Here is a 16,177-nt window from a genome sequence, read left to right on the forward strand (position 1 = left end):
GCTAATAAATAGTTATTTTTATAGTTATTCTTTAGAATGAGCGACATTAAAGAATAGAAAGGGAAGAAAGAAGAAATTGTGCATGGAGGAGTTGAATTAAGTGTTGCTACTGGCATAGGCTTTCACACTTAAAAATTGTAAGAAATTTTAACTGAAGACATTCAGAGTAAGACATTCCGAAAAAAAATTATATATTTTTTGATGATTAGCAGCTCAATATAAACTATAAGCAAATATAGATTGCCTTATAGTGAATCTTCCATAAGAATTGAGTAAAAATAATTAACTTTAAAGCTTAGAGTATTGGGTATTGTGAACAGAGCGCGTTATTATTTCCAGTTAATTCTAGTGCACTTAAAGAAAGTAAAAAGAGGGAAGGAGCAACTGAAGAATACTAGTTTGCAAGAAAAATATTATATTATAAAATTTACAATTCTTTTTAAAATCGAGAGATAATACTAAAATTTAATAAAAATCATATATATTTTTTAAATATTACGCTGTGTAGTATGTAAATATTAAAAAATATTTACACACCAATATATACTAAGAATATTAAGCAAAGGGAACCCTGCCCAAGCGTAAATAACAGGCCGGCATAGCAGCAGAGAAAAACAAAAAAAGTGGTTTGTTTTTCTCTGATAGCAGTAAGGTTATTACAAATAAACTTACACCACTGCGCGGCAGCAACCACAGCCTCCAGTAGGTACATGGCCCACAATAGTAATTAGATAGCCTTAATCCAAGAACCGTATATTTACAGGGGGCCAGATAAGAGGACTAGGGAACCTTTTATTTCGGAACCATATTTTTATTTTGTTCTTTAAAGTGCTTGAAGCCAGTTCGTGGATATTCAAAGTTATTACCCTCAGCTGACATAAAGCGAATCTGTCATGAAAATGAGCTTACGGCACAGTATTAATTATCGATTTAAGAGAACTTTTAGTTTTTAAATAAGGCAAAAGGTACTGAAATTGAAATAATAATTATGTGTCAACTTAATGAATAATTTGTTTACCTAAATTTAGAAAATAAATTACAAATGATACTAATAATAATGCATTTATTTAGCATAATACAAATAAGACAATACAAATCTTACAATGTAATAGCATAAATGAACATCTTAAACATTTAATTATGACATAATACGGTAATATTATGTCATATTAAATGGTATAATATTAAGGTATAATACAAGGTATGCGAAAATTGTAATAAAAATAATGTATCCTTGATTATCGTATATGATTCCGATACCGTTCCGCTCCAGTTTCTTTGCGATATATCAACATTCGATGATAGTGCTGATGTTGCATTTCATGGTCGACTCGTGTTGATGTTTCGAGCATTTTATGAAAGGTTTTCTAGGTCGTCTTTATTGGCTCAGGCTAAACAGGGCACCTGGGTTAATGTCCTGGAGACATTTAGGATCGTCCCGGTATTCCATGGACAATCGCAGCCTCCGGTTTTGCATAAAAGTCAAGAAGACAAGTTACTCAACTGTGGAGCACGTTGAATAAAAGACACTACAAAATATAATTATAATACTATACATAAAACATAGAACAAACATTACATATAAAACCCATAAAAAAATACCTAAAAACTAACTAAGCATTAAAAATAATAACAAATAAGAGGCTTTTAAAACCATTAAAATTGTAACAGTTTTAGACAAAACAAGAGATAAATACAACATAACAATTATTTTCAGTTTCGTGTTTGTGACCCAATATCTTCAATATTGCGGAGGGTTGTTGGGTGGGGTCAGAAATAAAACAGAAACCTGTTTACCCAAAATGTCGACGTTTCGACTTATATTAAGTCATCCTCAGGACACTAAGTCTAGGTTTCTTTAGTTATAATAGAATCAACAATTGTTGATTCTAGTTTGCCCACAATAACACCTACAATTTAACCCATGTTAAAAATAATTCTACGCTCTTTATAAATGTGTTTTAATTATAACTAAAGAAACCTAGACTTAGTGTCCTGAGAATGACTTAATATAAGTCGAAACGTCGACATTTAGGTAAACTGATTTCTGTTTTATTTCTGACCCCACCCAACAAACCTCCGCAATATAACAATTATTTCTATAAATCAATTAGGATACAATTTCAGACAATACATAATTTTTAACTAATCTTTTAAATGCATTAAAATGTTTACATTCTTTATTATTTTTTGGCGTCGATTAAACAAACCTTTATTCAGAATACTGTTCAACATCTGTGTAGTGTTGCATTGCTTGACTAGGATGAAGTCATTATGATTTCTGGTATTAGTTTTTTATAACTTTATGAACATTCATAAAGCAACTAACCCTATCACGAATGTAGGTAGGTAACATCTTATTTTGAATCTTAAATCTCTATATATAAAAAGACTTGTCCTAACTGATAATCAACGTACAGCCCAAACGGTAAAAGCTAGAAATATGAAATTTGGGGCAAGATTTCTATGGTTATGTAGGCGTCCCCTAAGAAGGGATTTTTTGAAATTCCATCGGAAAGGGGATCACCCCTTATGTATCATAGCTTCAAAACTTTGTGCTTTTTTAAAAAACGGTGAAACATGTAATTTTTATTTTATTTTTTACCTAATTTCCATTTTTTTGTTTTTTTTTTAAAGGAGTTAAAACCACCCTTTAACATTTTAACATCTTTTTCACCCTAAATTCATTGCTTTTTGGAAAAAAGCTGCAAAATACTTCTCGAAAATTCCGCCACCCTGAAGAGGTGAAATGGAGTGAAAACTTCTACCAAAATTCCTTCTTTTAGCTTAACTTATAGCGTTAAAAATTGATATTTTTACATGTAGGCAAAACAAAAAATGTTGTTTACAAAGAAATTTTTTAGTAGAACTTTTCTTTTATTTACAAATTCCACGCGAGCAACGCCGCGGGCATTCAGCTAGTCTTATATATAAAAAGACTTGTTCTAACTGATAATCAACGTGCAGCCCAAACTTAGAAATATTAAATTCGGGGACAACATTCATATGGTTATGTAAACGTCCACTAAGAAGGTTTTTTTTTTTGAAATTCTATCGGGAAGGGATTGAAACCACCCCTTATGTATCATAGCTTTAAAACTAAGTACTTTTTTAAAAAACGGTGAAACACGTTATTTTTATTTTATTTTTTTACCCAATTTTAGTTTTTTTGTTTTTTTTTTTAAAGGTGTTAAAACCACCCTTTAAAATTTTAACATCTTTTTTTATCCTTAAATTGATTGCTTTTCAGGAAAAAACTGCAACACATTTCAATTTAATTTCATTTTAATGAAGACAACATATTCTCGAAAATCCCGCCACCCTGAAGGGGTGAAAATTTCTTCTACGAAAATTCTTTCTTTTTAAACTTATAGCGTTCAAAATTGTTATTTTTACATATTATTATGTATACCTAAGTAGTGAGATTTAAGTTTTGTTTATGCCAGTGGTGTATTAAGGTAAACGGGGGTAAAATCTACAATTTTTTAAAAAATTAATTATTTCAAAAACGATTTCTTATTTTAAAAAACAAAAAAACACCACTTATTTCATAATATTATTTCTATGTTACATATATATTACGCACCATATTTTTTATGTTGGCCAGAAAGAGACAAGGTGAAAAAAAGGGGAGGAAATTATAAGAAAACTGGTATGTGTTTAACTCAAAACAACCCAACTTAACCCAATCCAAACCAACTTCGCCTGCGGCTCATGCAACAAAATGTAAGATGTAAGAAAAGTAAGAAGTTACTATAAAGTCCTTGCATAAAAAAATCGACATAAAAAATAAAACTTTAAACAAAGTAAACCAACTGGCCTGACACCTTTGTGTAATAAAATAATATATAAGGAATGAAACCTAAGAAAATAGCTTTACAATCCGGCCACGCTGTAGTGATTAGTTTGATTCTCCTGAATAGCTTCCTAAACATACCAAAAAAAATCTAAAAATTGTTGAGTCTTAACTTGCTCAATCACCCTTATGGGTAATAAATGAATGTTTAAATTATATTAAAACAAAATACTGTATACCCCAGGGAAAGTTTATGAACCTTGTTAGGTGAGAGTATTATTAAAAATTATTATAAATTTAAATTATACCCAAACAGTTTTACGCATGTATAAATGATTTAAAAAGATTAAAAAAATGTTTAAATGATTATGGTAAAATTAATTATAAAAAAAAACTAAGTAAGCATAAAAGTAATAATTATAAAAATAAGTGGCTTGAATTATCCGTTTCCAGTCAGTGAGGCATGGACCCTTATTAAGATAAGTTGAACGGTCTTTAGTGTTGTTTAGATGGGGTTCATAACCGCTGATAATGGGGTTAGAATTCTCCACAGTCTATATGATTTAGAAACCAGGCTGGTGTCACAGATGGGAACACAGTGTCATACATGGAACTCCAAACCATTAGACCCTTAAGGCAGTGGTAAAGTTAAGAAGTATAATGATGGGAAAGCGACAAAAGAGAAAAAAAAATCTGAAACAATTTTCCAATGATAGTAAAAATCTCAATGTCACTCAAAGAAATTGTCAATCACTCACCTCGCTAAGTTCCCTAATGAAACTCGAGCATCCTTTTATGGAATTACCAAATTATGGCTTTATAAGTGAAAAGAGGTTCCAAGAAACAAATGGCATGCTATATTTTAGGCGACTCGCACCATTTTTCCTCTTTGGTCGGACGTAAAATTTACATGCGCTCCTGTAAATACACGGGAACCAAGTCAGTGGCAAGGTCGAAAATAAAAATCTATACCGATCATAAGTGAAAGATTCTCCCTCTACACCCAAAGCAGACAAACGTCAATACGCAATCATGTGTTTTAAAATGTACTCGGTTGACTATCGATTGCCGCTCAGTTTCGCTTACCGAGTGGAAGCGAAAGTCGCAAAAACTGCCACGAAGCCGCAAACGACCTACTAAGCTCCTGGCTTCTTTGAGTGAGGTTTTCAACTACGCAAAAATTTCCGGTTACGCGGCCGTGTTGGTTATTTTTTTAAGACAAGGGTGATGCTGCCAACTACGTTTTTATTAATTTTTTTTTGAACATACATTGGTGTCATTTATTATTATTTATATTATTTACATTAGGTGGTCAAGTGATGAGTGATGTACTGAAGGGTGGAGGCGTGCTGAAATTTCTTACAACTAAATTTTATAAACGAATCACTAATTACTTACCAAAACCTGTTTTTGGGACAAAAATGAATAAACGAAAAAAAATTCATATAAAAAGCTATTTCTTACAAAACTACTGAAAAAATTATTAAAAAAGTTTAATACAAGTTATAATTCCAACAACAAACATATTTTCCCCATTCTGTGACCAAAAGTGTCAAGTTTTTAAATAAAAATACTATTTCACTTAATTTATTAAAAACTAATGTACAAAAAACATATTTTTTTAAGACACATTTTAAGATATAAGTAGGTTCACATAAAAATAAAGAACAATTGAAATAATTCTAACTATACCTAAAACTAGAAAAAGGTAGTAACAGAAAAACACAAAAATGTGTTTGAAGACCCCGCATTACGGTTATATAGTAACGGTTATATGGTAAAAACGTTTTTAATTTTTTCTGACGTTATTTGAACATACAAGGTAATTGATGTACGTTATCGTTGGGTTTTTGTACGTTTGTACGTATCGTACGTTTTGGTACGTTAGCCGTATATAGAAAGCAGAACGTTGCATTTTTCTGAAAATTGCGTAATAATGGTAACAGATCATGCTCTATCGCTCTAAAATATTTTTAACACTGCAGCATTGCCGCTTATATAGAAAAATAGCAATACTTTATATTTTTACATTTTTTGACTCCCTGTTTCATTTTAAATATTTTTTAAAAAATACTTCTCTATACCTATCTTTAGCGATTTTTGAAAAAAAGATAATTTTGCGTGTGTTTTGTTAAAAACCAAGAAAGGACTAGCTGTTTATTTCTCAGATTTTTTATTTCTTCTTCACTTTAAGAAACTATCTTGATTAACTTCCTATAGCCTATATTTGCAATAAAACCAATTTTTTCTATTTCAATGTTGTATTGCGCCCCCTAGCGGTCATCGTACGAACTTATAAATAATTTCTAACGATTTCTCTTTGCTGCTTTTATAAGGAATATTTTTTTCCCTATGCTGTGGGATGACTAGTTACTGAGATATGGCCGGCGACCTCTCTTAGTTGTATACCCGGTAAATATAATTTTTTAAACTTATTTTAGAAGTATCAACCACTTAGTTGATAAATGTTGTTATTACAAATTTAATTCAATTTGAACCTTTTTCATGAATCATGAATAGCTTTGAAAGTTTTATATTTTTATTATGTTGTAGCTATGTTAAAAATATACATTGTTTCAAGCTTCATATAAATAGATGAATAGGCTTTTTTTAAATGTATATATTTTTATAAAACTACCTTGTTTTATAGAGATAAGCATGATACCCATTAGAAGTATGTCTGATATATATGTCTGATATAACTACATAGTGTGGAGAATATGAAATTTAGTAACGAAATTCTCAATAAAAGGTATAATTTTAAAAACTTAGGTATGCGTAAACGTTGTTTGAGTATTTTTCTTCATAAAAAATTTGCTTTAGCGATCAAAGTCAAATAGAAAATACGTTGTGGAAAGGAGAATATTTGACGTTCAATACTTGTTCTCTCAAATATTCGAAAATAAATATCTTGCTTTTGGATGCTTGATTATGGATTTGGAAGTAAAAGGGAAAATTAGTTAGCATTTGTATATTTTAAGTGTATAATGTATAGATAATATTAAAAATATTTTCATAAATCCTGCTATAACATGGGGGTCGTATATTGGATATTCCCAATTTGCTAAAACGAGCGCAGCAATTAATATACCCATAATGATTTGTGTGCGTGGAATTCAATGGAGGCTGCAGCGAAAGTAAAAGCCAAAATTACCATAAGAGAAGGGAATATTGATGAAATTTTATCAAATCTATCTATCTAAATCAAATAATCTTGCATTACCGTTGTAGCTGACGGTGTTTGGTTAAACCGCTCACACATTGTGAATTATAATGAGAGAGCAGCACTACTTTTTAGTAAAGTAATAGTTGTATTTTCTTAAAAAAAACATCCTATTTTTAAATGTAGTAAGAAAACGAAGCAATTCCAAAAATGTACCAGTTTCGCCATTACTGAGAAAGGTTGCTTTGCACACAGAACACGTAGCCACAAAAAAGGTAGTTAAACACAACTTAATTATAAATATGGGTAATAATTTGGCAGAGCACTACAATTCCATAGCTTGTAAGTGTTTGTTGGAGGAAAACGCATAAATTATTTCCTTAGAGGATCCTATTCGACCCGTCTTTTCATTAATCTGAAGATTATTATGATGTTATTCATAGGGCTGATTCGTACAGAGCAGTCCAAAATTATATAGAGAAAAATTCAAAATGTAAAGGATAAGCGCAGTATTTTTTATTAAAAAAGGCAACTTTTGAACAAAGACGCTCAAAACTGGCAGTTCTTCCTGATGAAGTTTATGGCCTGCTAAAAGCAAACGAAATAAATCCAATGGACGAAAACGAACATAAAAATAGAAAAAAGCATTTTTTTCAGAAATCATTTAAGGAAATAGAAAAAAAACCAGAGATCAAACCAGTTGTTCTGAATGGATCCCGAAATTTGAGCAATTTTAATCACCACGATAATATTTATGGACATTGGGTTGGTAATTTTATTATTAATAAAAATAAAATTAGTCGTGACGCTGCAGTATCGCTTGCAGCTGCAGCTGCATGTGTAGGTGTTCTCTTTTATACCAAGCATTTAGATATCTTCCAGGAGGCTTCTTGGGATAACTTCTGTCGAAATAATTATAGGGAGGGTCTCGCTATCCCTTTTTCACCCCACTACCTCTCAAATTTAACAAAGATTATAGAGAAAACGATATATGACATACCTTACTTAAAATTAAATTTATTAAAAAGTATGACTCTGCGAGAGAACATTTTTTTAAAAATTAATGGTGATGCTTTTGGTGGTTATGGCAGATTCCCAGGTAAATTTAACAGAAAATTTTGAGAGAGAAATGCAATTGTTAATAATGGTCATTGTTAAAAAAGCCAATGGTAAAATAAGATTACGACTCGACCCTTCCGACCTCAATTCTCAAATGATTAGAAAGCCATACATGGCAAACTCAATTGAACACATTTATTCAAACCTTATGGGAAATTTTTTTTTTTTAGTTCGTGGTTTAGCTGAGGGTTATCACCATTCGCTACTGGATGAGGAATCTTCATGGAATTGTTGCTTTGCTACACCATTTGGCATATACAGATTCATAGTATTATTCTATGGTATTTAAGATTTATTCCAGGAAGAAATAGGAAGAAAATTTGGCGCAAAATAGAAAATGCCCAAATATATGATAAAGACATGTTAATAGAGGAAGCCACAGGAGAGAAGCATGATAAAGCTGAATTTGCAGTTAAGGAATGAGCAAGAAAAGTGGGAGCCAAATTTAATAGGGACAAGTTTCAATTTTATAAAAGATAGGTAAAATTTGTGGGTCAAATATTCTCAGAAAGAAGACTGGAAGTCGATCCATTAAGACTTGATGCCCTTTTTAAACTTAATAGTCTAAAAGATAGGGTAGAGTTGCAACAAATTTTGTTTTTTTTTTAATTATGTAAGGCGCTAGGTTAAAAGCATGTCTGAATATATGGATCCTTTAAATGCATTATAATAATATTGAGTAGCAATGGTATTCAAGCATGAAAAAACTTTTAATTTGTTAAAAAAATTGGTAAGTGAACCATTACGGTTTACCACCTTTTATAACAAAAAGAAAATCATTTTACAGGATGGTATATAAAAGATTGGTTTAGGTTTAAAAACTGATTCAGTGTGCATCAATAAACATGAATGATCATGAGGTGAACTATAGTTAGAGTAAAAAAAGAGTTACAGAGGTATTTTCTATGACACTAAAATTTCATGATTTTATTTATCGGCAAGTGTTAATATGCAGTCTGATCATAAACCAATTGTTGCTATAATGAAAAAGCCAATTCATAAAATAGGGTCCGTCAGGCTTCAGCGCTTAAGGCTTAAACTACTTAAATATTCTTTGAATCTAATTTATGTCCCTTGAAATGGTGCAGAGTGTGTCTAAATATCTTACAACAAATATGAGTAGTCATAATATTCATGAACTTAGAGATGAAACGTTAATAAAACTTCAAGAGTACTATTATGCTAAGTTGCCTAATATTAATGAGATTGATTCAAAATGTAAATCTTTTTATGCAGTTCGAGATTCTATTTATATTTAAGCTGGTATTATTTTTGTAAATGACAAAATTATTGTTCTATACAAGACAAGATATAAAATTATTAAAATTTTGCATAAAGGCCCTATTGGCATAAGTAAAACTGTTCATAAAGCACGTAAATTATTTTAATGGACAGATTTACATAATAATATTGCAAATTTTATAGAACACTGTAAAACTTGTGGAAAATAAATGCAACAAATTTTAAAGAAGCCCTGATTCCACATGCAGTTCTTAAAGTTAAATATCAAAACTTGCTGAAGATATTTTGGAATCTGATCATAAACTTTACATTGTAGTTGTCTTGAATTGACGACGATCCCCATTTATTGAAGAACATTTGCTTCCGTGACGAATCGACCTTTTTTTTTAATGGCCTGGTAAACAGACATAACTGTAGATACTGGGATAATGAAAATCCGCATGTTTTTTGGGAAGGCCATACCCAATATCCCCAAAAAATTAATGTTTGGGCAGGAATTTATGGGAATGAAATAATCAGGCCATTTTTTTTTGGAAGAAAATTTGACTGGCGACATTTATTTAAACCTTTTAGAAAATACAATATACCCTTCATTCATCATCCAATCTATGGAAAATTAAGTAGATCAACATGGTGCTATATTATTGAATGAAAATAATATATATTTTCAGCAGGATGGAGCTCCCGCGCACTACACTTTGGTAGTTCGAGAGTGGCTTGATGAAAATTTTCGAGAAATGTGGATTGGCAGACGTGGTGCAACCGAATGGCCTGCGCGGTCTGCGGACCTAACCTCACTAAACTTTTTTCTTTGGGGCTACTTAAAAAGCAAAGTTTATAAAAACCCCACTGAGAGTATTGAGAATTTAAAAAATAGAATATTTCAAGAATGCAGAGAAATTAGCGGGCAGTGCCAATGTTCGTAAGGAGTTTGAAAATAGGCTTTTTTATTGTCTTGCTAATAACGGCGCGCATTTTGAACATTTAATAAAATAAATTTGTTAAACTAATTAAATTTGTTTTTCTACCCTACCGATTTACACTTTAATTGCTTCTTGGTCAATCAAATTTATTTTTTTTACAACCATTGCTAGCATAATGAATGCCCTTTAAAATAATGTATCACACCATGGGGTAGCCACTTGACATACCAAAGTTTGGCGTAAATAAAATATTCATTATTTCTAGACATTTTTGCTGACTATTTGCTTACACATTTACCGATTTCATTTTTTTTTACCGTTGAATAGAAAATTTTACGCTCCTTACTATGATGTATCACACGATGGGGGTTCCCATTTTGACATATTAAAGTGAGGTTAGCTGGAGGTGAGGAGGTGATTGACAGAACTTCAGTAAATGCATAATTAAACGTCCTCCTGTATTTGACGTGTTTTTTTTTTTTTTTTTTTTTTTTAAGAAAGTTGTTAAGGGTCGTTCGATTGTTTTGAAATGAAAGCCCTGTATAGTTTAGTTAGTGTTGTTTAGTTAGTTTAGTTAGTTAGGTTTGGTTTTTCGAATTCCCCTTTCGAGATCGCTCCAGCACCGTGCAAATGCAACTCTGTATACGAGCAGTTGCTCGCTACTATGTTTTACTTTTACCTTTTGATACCGAAACAGTAGTCCAACGTTTATTCTATTTAATAATTTGAATATATAAATGTAAAAATTAATTAATATTACACAAAAATATTATTTAGCAGTTGCTCGCTACGAGCCTACTTTTATTCTACTAGTTTTAATCTTCCCCGTAGATGCTTACTTCGTTAGCAAAACACGTGTCGAGAGAAAAAATAAAGAATTTTTGTTAGTGGTAAAACTGTCTCGTAATTAGAATAACAATGTTAGTTGTGATAATTCCCCTATTCAAGTGCGTTCGCGGTTTGGACGAACTAGGTGTTCAGTGTTAACAAATAGGTAACACTATGACAATGTGTCAAACATCCTTCAACGTCAAGTATGTCAGTAGTTTGGTAAATGTCGTTAAATTAGGAGAACGTCTCCTCGTTGCTTTTATGTAATAAATTATTAATATCAGGTATAAAGTGTTTTTACAATATTAACCGAGAAATATAAAACATTTTACTTAGAATTTTTTTCCATATCATCAAATCAACGATATTCAGGTATTTTATTCGATGCGTGTTTATCAAAACGTTCCTTGGATTTTAATCTATTTTGTTCTGTACGATTTAGTGCTATTTTTGTCAGCGAAAAATTTTTTAATGAACGCCAGTAGTTACCCAGTGGTTACCACCTACTAAAACTTCTCTACTAGGTGGCTCCAGTTAACTCCGCACACTGCGGTTTTCGCCTTTCGTCTTGGAAAAGTATCGCACCTATAGCATAATCAGAGGCATCGGTAGCCAGCAAAAATTTTTCTTTAAAATTAGGATATTGTAAAATAGGTTCGGTAGTGAGAATATTTTAAAATATTTTTCAAATATAATGGGCTTGAGGAGTCCAGGTGAAGGGAACATCTTTCTTTAGCAATTGAGTGAGAGGCTTAGCGATAGCTGAAAAGTCTTTAAAGAATTTTCGATAATAACCTATAAGACCTAGAAATTGTTGTTGAAAGTTGCTTTGGATTTTGTGAAGCTGGATATGTAGAAATCGCTTTGATTTTTTCAAGATTAGGAGCGACACCTTTTGTCATTAATGACAAGGCTACTTCTCTTCTCATAAATTCACATTTATCGAACTGCATTTTAAATTATTTGATCGTAAGGGATCAAATACGGATTAAAGCTTAAAAAAGCTGTAGAAAAGGCAGTTTTTGGGATGTCTTCATCTTTGATTTTAATCTGATAAAATCCGCTCGCTAAATACAAAGTGGTAAAATAACGGGCATGTCCTAACTGGTCAACGAGATACTCGATATTAGGAAGAGGGTAAGAACCTATGTGAAATTAAATGACGTCACCTATGTGACGTTGAACGATTATTATTAGGTATATTAACTTGTTCTCTTTTTCTGTTATTATACTCTCGCTTTTAGCAGGTTAACTCGCTTAACGCAGGTTTTTTACAGTAATTGCAAATTTTAACATTTGAAAAGTTACTGTGTCTTGAAGAATTATTATAACTAGAAGATTGATTGGAATTATGTGAATTGTAGAAGTCTTAAGCTTTTTGATTAAAATGAACAGAAGCTAACTTGTTCTTTTTAAAACAATTTTTTTATTCATACCCATTTTTCTTGCAGAAATTGCAATATTTCAAAGACACTTTGGATCGAAATTCCTCGTTAGATATGCTTATGGCTCTTTCTTCTTCGATGGATCGAGATAAGGCATCAGAGATATCGTCGAAGCTTTGTTCACGTAGAAATCAAGAGATATCGGGTTTAGAGTGGTGAATAAATCGACTAAGGGCTAATTCTTTAATTGTGTCAACTTTGCCTAATTGTTCGTTTTTAGTGATTAATTTATCAATTTTTTCATCTGACCTCTCATTCCACGGGAGGACAGATTCAAATATTCCTTGTTTCATAGTATTTAATTCTTCCATTAATTGAATATAATGTTTTTTTATCTTGGTAAAATGTACTTAAAATTTCTTTTATTTTCTCCCAACTGGTATATGTTTTGCCTTGTAGTTGAGACCTAACACTACCAGTTAGTTGGGGAATTATATAAACAAAAAGAGGTTTCTTTTGGTCTTCAGTAGCGAGTTCGACGGCGTTTTTACAATTTGTAATGAATTTATGATATTCATCAAAAAATGATTGCCATCAAAAGATTTAGGGATTAGAGAACATAAGAAGGTGGGTTGGAATTCTGATATTTTAGAAAAAAATTGAAGTATATAAAACAAAAATTACGACAGGAAATACAAATAATTAAGCGAAATAAATAAATAAAGTTATTACTAGATTAATAAATATAGCATAAAAAAATAAAAATAAAATATGTGCGTGCAAAATAAAAGTATGGGATGGGAAAAAATATGGATAGCTAATAGAGAAATATGGAATACTCTTGTAATTATACAACAAAAACAAAAATAGCCGATATAGAAAATCGTATCACTTACGGATTATCCAAATCTAGACTGCAATTGACTTTTTGCGTTTGGCACAATGGTTTTCTAGCGTGAAGGATTTAAATCCACCAATTTCCGCAGTACCGGTATCGGAGCTTGTGGCAAAATATCCCACTTCTGACACCAAATTTTGTTGTGTGCTCTTTGGTTATTGACACCAGGGATGTATTTTTTAGGTGCTTCCCTGCACGAATTGTCAGGAATGGTCAAGACGATGCAGCAAAAGACAATTAACACACCGAAGTTTTTCTATTACTACTTTAATAATGGTTTAAGTTACAAAACATAGAGAGCCCTATTTATACTACTAAAAATGAAAGAACACATTGAAAAAATATTGGCCTTTCCCACACGTTAGGTTTTTCCCAAAGTAAACACAAAAGTATTAATACAAACATCAGACGTCAAGAGATTATAGTGAACTTAAACCATAAAGAAAGGCAATCAAGTGGTCTTAGAACCGAGACTTAACATACACATATGAAAATAAAATTATTGTACCATAATATGAGGCAGGTATCTAAAAGAATAGCTTAGAAATTGGGTTGAGTGTAATTTTTTAAAAAAGTTTTATAACCAATTTTTCAAAATAATTATTTTTATTCAAGTGATTTTAATTGTATAAAATTGGTTCATGATTTTTAATTTAATAATTTTGTTTTTTATGTATCTTTTAGAGAAATGTCAACAAAATATTCCTATAATTGATAGTCTGAAGTAGTTGTAATGTATAGTTCAGCTCAGAGATTTAAAGGTAATTAAGTTAATGACTGTCTCATAATTGTAAATTGCCTTTTGTACCTTATTACGATATCATTGTTGGTACCTATTGATATTTCAACGATATAAATTCACTTGTAATAACATAATACAGTATTCTGACAGATTTAGGGAAATACAGAATAATATACGTAGTTCTTTAAGAGTAAATTTTATCTGTGTAATGTTTAAGTAATAAACAAATACAGTAATAAAAATACCTCCAGTGCATCTTTTCCACAAGGTCCACTACAAAACTGGTGTCAGTAGTAAAGAGATTGCTGTCATCCTGTGACAGCTTTGTAGCTGTGCCATAGTTTCTGAGATTATTCCAGCGAATCACAAACTAAAAGCATCCGAAAGGGGTAAGAACTTTAAGTACCAGATAAGCTTTTTAAACTTGGCTTGGACATAGAGGCTTAGTGGAGCGAGCAGAAGAACCACCCATTTCAACTGTAAGGACCAACCCGGATATGCATCTAGGAAGTTTCTTAGTCATACTGTAAGTCATAAATGTATGTATCCAAACCTTTCATCACTTTTTCACGAAGAATCTAGTCGTAGTTCAAACCAATCACAATAATGTCCCTGTCATTAGAATTAGCAGAAAAAATGTTAGTCCGTTTCGACGGTACAAAATCTAAATTACATCATTTCATTGATAACGCTGATAGTGCAATTAAGCTTATTAAACCCGAATGTATGTAAAAATATTCTATTTCCTATAATTCTACCAAAAATTATTGACAATGCTAAAGTTTTAATCCGAAATCGCGACTTTGAAAATTGGAATGAACTAAAAACATATCTTATAGAAATTTACTCCAAAAAAAGATCCTCGAGTCAAAGACAATTGGAATTAACATCATGTAAGCAAAATATAGGAGAAAGTGTTATTTCATATTCAAATAAAGTAGAAAATTGCTATATTCAATTAATTAATTATTTAGACATAAATCTTGCTAAAGAAGCATGTGAAGCCTGTGTAAATGTTTAAAAAAATCAAGCTCTAAATGTTTTTATAACTGGTCTAAATCGAGAGTTAAGCATCTTAGTAAAATCTGAAAATCCAGATTCATTAGAAAAAGCCATATCTATTGCACTAGGAGAAGAACAAGAACAGAATTTTAAAATCGAAATCTCTAAATATCAGTCCGTAAACAACTCCATAACTTGCCATTGTTTTAATTGTAATAAACCTGGTCATACCACTATAAATTGTCGCTTTAACTGCAGCCAAAGACAAACCTCATTTTCTTAAAGTTCATTTAATAGAAATTCCTTTCCAAATAGCCAAGTTAGGCATTTCTCTCAAACTCAAAAATTCTGTAGATACTGCAAAAAACCTGAACATTTGATTGAAGAATGTCTAATAATAATTCAAATAATTTTAGTATAATCGCTCCAATCAACAAAATAAAATTTTTTATCAAAATCGAAACACCAATTCAAATTCTCGCGAAAATTAAAACCTACCCAATATCTCAAATCTCTCTTTAAACTCCAACAGCCCTCGTCAATCCACGGCCATTGCGGGGGATATCCATCATATCCAGGCCGAATCGCAATAATAAATCCTAGTATAACTACTCATGTATCTCTTTAATGCTCAGAAATCCAAAATAATTTTCTTAATTTTCTTATTGACACGGGAGCCGATATTTCTCTAATTAAAGCTTCCAGACTAAATTCAAATTTAAAAATATTTTTCGATAATTCTATAGTACTAAAAGGTATTGATAAGAATATTTTAAAGCCTAATAAAACATTATTTTACACATATCTTCACCTCAAAACAGGTTACAATGACTACTTTCATATATTTCATGCTCTAAATTACGATTTTCCTATTTCATTTGACGGAATAATTGGCAACATTTTTTAAAAAAATATAACTCTTTATTGGATTACAAAAATCCCAAATTAAGAATTTCAAACAACGAAACTCCATTATTCTATCTTCCTAATCCAGATAATTTACAAAAACTTTTCGCGATAGAACCAATCAATAATTCCAATTCTAATTGCATAGAAGAATATACCTTAAAACCTCG

General features: G+C 31.1%; 1 pseudogene; it reads left to right on the plus strand.

Annotated features, from left to right (window-relative positions):
- The first annotated feature begins 8,028 nt into the window (after window positions 1–8,028).
- Window positions 8,029–15,384, plus strand: LOC126742828 (uncharacterized; annotated as a pseudogene).
- The last annotated feature ends 793 nt before the right edge of the window (window positions 15,385–16,177 follow it).

The sequence above is a fragment of the Anthonomus grandis genome, chromosome 12 (genome assembly GCF_022605725.1).
Source record: "Anthonomus grandis grandis chromosome 12, icAntGran1.3, whole genome shotgun sequence".
NCBI classification, from domain to species: Eukaryota; Metazoa; Arthropoda; class Insecta; order Coleoptera; family Curculionidae; genus Anthonomus; species Anthonomus grandis.